Below are 4,217 nucleotides of genomic sequence, written 5' to 3'. Positions count from 1 at the left end.
TATGTTCTCTATTTAGCATATTTGATAAAAAAAATAAAACAATGGTTTAGAATACTAAACTTTGCATTTTTTAAGTTAAAAATATCACTGAACTTTTGAAAAATGTCTCGAATATGAATTACAGTCCTTCTTTTGTAATAAGAGAGTATATTGAAATAAGTACCACAAGTATCTATACCATTTGACAATCAGATTAAGATTTAAATGAACAATACTTCCTTAATACCCAAATTATATATTTTGTATAAATTATATTATTATTTATACTTAATTTGAAGTAATTTAGTAGAGAATTAGCCATACTTAATATAGTGTATATACAAAGGAATAAATGTTAAATTGCTATTTTAAACCCCTAATGTCTTAACTATCTTAACATTAATGTATTAACCAAGGGAAGTAAAACATACACGTCCACATGAGTATTCAAACTGAGAAGAGTGACAAAATATAAACAGCAAGGAAATAGCAAAATATGATATTACTTTATACAGCTTCTTTATAATAATACTGTGTATAAGGGAAAGTCATTAAATAAAAGTGTACTCTGATAATATATATCAGAAATACAATGTTCCACACTCTAGTTCGGCGAATAGCCAATGGGGTCTTTAAAAGCTTATGCGTGGCCTTCTAAGATACAACTATTGGTCTCTCCTTGTCCAGAGCAAAAGAGAGTGATGAAAATAAAATACCCCAGGAAACAACTAGTCTAAAGAACTAATGGACCACGCAAACCACAACTTTCACTACCCTGATACCAGAAGATCTACATGGTGTCCAGCTACAATTATTCCCCACTCTGATCAAGATGATAATAGTAGATCCTGGCCAGAGAGAGAAAAAAATACATATACAAAGAACAAAATTTAAAATCATACAAAGTCCAAACTTGGTTCCTCCCCAATCAACAGACAGCTGCACTTTCTTGTGCACTCCCCGGTGTTTCCCTGAGATATGCTGGTGAAGGTCACAGTAAAGGGATTTGGTCTTATTGGGTGTGTGGTCACCAGGGCTGCTTTTAACTCTGGCAAAGTGGATCTTGTCACCATCTATGACCCCTTCATTTATCTCAACCACGTGATCTACACTTTCCAGTATGATTCCACCCATGGAAAGTTCCGTGGTACCATCAAAGCTAAGAATGGGAAGCTTGACATCAATGGGAAGCCCATCACTATCTTCCAGGAGCAAGATCCCACCAACATCAAGTGGGGTGATGCTGGAGTTGAGTATGTCATAGAGTTCACCGGTATCTTTATAACAATGGAAAAGGCTGGGGCTCACTTGAAGGGCAGTGCCAAAAGGGTAATCATCTCTGTCCTTTCTGCTGATGCTGAAGTATGACAGCTCCATCAAGATTGACAGCAATGCCTCCTTAGCACCAACTGCTTGGCCTCCCTGGCCAATGTCATCCATGACCACTTAGGCATCATGGAAGGACTTATAACCAAGGTCCATGCCATCACTGCCACACAGAAGACTGTGGATGGCCCCTCTGGGAAACTAGTGTTATAGCCATAGGGCTTTCCAGAACACCATCCCTGCATCTACAGGTGCCACCAAGGCTGTGGGCAAGGTTATCTCTGAGCTGAATGGGAAGCTCACTGGCCTGGCCTTCTGTGTCCCCACCACCAGTGTGTCAGTTGTGGACCTGACTTGTCATCTAGAGAAAGCCACCAAATATGATAATCAAGAAGGTGGTGAAGCAGGCATTGGAGCACCTCCTAAAGGGCATCCTGGACTATACTGAAGACCAAGGTGTCTCCTGTGACTAACAGTGACACCCACTCTTCTGCCTTTGATACTGGGGCTGGCATTGCCCTCAACCACCACTTTGTTAAGCTCATTCCTGGTATGATAATTAATTTGACTGCAACAACAGGTAGTGGACCTTATGGTACACATAGCCTCCAAGGAATAAGAGCTCCCTGGACCACCAACCCCAACATTAGCACTAGATGAAGAGAGAGACCCTTGGCTGCTGAGGAATCCTTGCCCCAACTCCATCGCCCAACACATTGAGAATCCATCCCCCAACACATTGAGAATCTCCCATCATCTACAGTTTCCACCCAGACCCCCTGAAGAAGGGGAGGGGCTTAGAGAGCCCAACCTTGTCATATACATCAATAAAGAACACAGTACCTAAAAAAAAAAAAAAAAAAAAGACTTACTGGTCTTATAGAAACTAGTGGAAATCCAGAGACTCTGGCCTTTGACACCCTTCAAGTCAGTCTGGAATTGAACCCACTCCAACAGATTTTCAGCCAAACAGACCTGTAAAGTGAATAATATATGAATAATATACAACAGCATAGTGGCTAAGGCACTTGACTGCTAACCAGAAGGCTGGCAGTTCAAACCCACCAGCCACTCCTCGGAAGGAAGATGGGGCAATCTACTTCTGTAGTGATACTGCCTCGGAAACCCAAGGAGGGGTCGCTATTAGTAGGGTCCGACTCGATGGCACATAACAACAACAACAAGTGACAAATGTACTTCTCACTGCTATCAACCACAGAGACCAAAAGGATAGTTTTTGGCCAAAAACACAGCTCAGAAGGAGGAAGGGGCAGGAAAGAAGGATGAATGGAAACAGGGAACCCAGGATGAAAGTGAGAAGAGTGATATTACTTGAGGGGATTGCAACTAATATCATGAAACAAAATTTGTACATATAATTGAATGGAAAAAATAATTTTCTCTGTGATTTTCACACAAACTATAATTGCTACCACTGAACTAACAATTGAAAACAGAATTATATGATGCAGATTCCTTTTATCTTTCTATAGCTTCCTATTTTTAGGATATTGACAAGACTTCAAAATAACTCATTGCATTTCACATTCCCTTAAATGGACATCCACATAACATATATATAATATCAATCATGCTGTCAGAAGGGACTGGTCCCTGGAGAAGGATATTATGCTTGGTAACTTAGAGGGTCAGTCAAAAAAAAGGCAAAAACCCTCAACAAGATGGATTCACACAGTGGCTGCGGTGATGGGCTCAAGCATAACAAAGATTGTGAATATGGCATAGAACTGGGAAGTATTTTGTTCTGTTGTACATAGGATCACTAGGGGTCAGAATGGACTGACTCAAAGGTACATAATAACAACTACATCACATCTAAATTCAAATGATATCCTTGCAGCTTATTAGAGTCCTGGTGCCAGGCTTTTCCTCTCCTTTTATTGTGCTCTGGCTCATAGTGACTGGTCCAGCAACTGAAATACTGCTTGGTCCAGCACCGTCTTCACAGTCCTTGCTATACTTGAGCCTATTGTTGCAGCCATGTGTCAGTCCATCTTGTTGAGGATCTTCCACGTTTTTGCTGGTCCTGTACTTTACCAAGGATGATATCCTTCTCCAGTGAATTGTCCTTTCTGACATACCGAAACAGGTGAGATGAAGTCTGGCCATTCTCGCTTCCAAGGAGCATTCTGGCTGCATTTCTCCCAGGATGGGAGGGCATATGCTTTTCTTTTGGATACCAGTAAAGGTCTTTCTATCCGTTTTCCAATTCTTTACCATGTTATGGAACCTACAACTCCTTTGTTTCTCTTTGTTCAATAATGAGTATATATATCATATATATGAGTGTATGTGTGTGTATGTATGTGTGTGTGTATGTATGTATATATAGAGAGAGAGAGCGAGAGAGAGAGAGAGAGAGAGAGAGAGAAAATATGACATTCCCTTCTTCTTTCTTCATCAGAGCCATACAGGCCTGCCACCTCAGTCAGTCTAACACTGGACATGATAGAAAAGAGGAAAGTAAGCAAGGGAATAATTTACCAAATAATTCAATTGGAGCCTTAGAGATGGGATCAATTTCCCAGTTGAAAACTGGCAAAAGTAAAAAATAGGCATATCCCAGAAGAAAAAATGTGACTCTATATTAAATATGCAAAACTATATTCAACCTCATACATTATCTCACTTAACACTCTAATCTACAGCTATTATCATACTTTCTTAACGAATGGGAAAGCCAAGACTCAGAGATGGTAAGTAAGTTATTAAGGCCACAAAGGTAATAGCATATAGAGTTGAGGTTAAAATTCAGGAAGTACTGGAGGAAAGCCTAATTCACTTAAGATAATAAAATAAAAATGTATAGAGAAATTTATTTTTATTTGACCAAAGATAGTACTTCTATTGGTTTTTACTTAAAAGTAACCAGAAATATTTGACTCTGATTT

The 4,217-nt window shown here is 39.6% G+C and overlaps 1 pseudogene; it reads left to right on the top strand.

The window, feature by feature from the left end:
• The first annotated feature begins 957 nt into the window (after positions 1-957).
• Positions 958-1,924, top strand: LOC103207854 (annotated as a pseudogene).
• Positions 1,925-4,217: the final 2,293 nt, after the last annotated feature.

Source organism: Orycteropus afer, unplaced genomic scaffold (assembly GCF_000298275.1).
Source record: "Orycteropus afer afer isolate SDZICR_OR568_19922 unplaced genomic scaffold, OryAfe1.0 scaffold00400, whole genome shotgun sequence".
Taxonomy (NCBI): domain Eukaryota; kingdom Metazoa; phylum Chordata; class Mammalia; order Tubulidentata; family Orycteropodidae; genus Orycteropus; species Orycteropus afer.
Note: the sequence above shows the minus strand (reverse complement) of the source record. Positions and strands in the feature narration are given on the sequence as shown.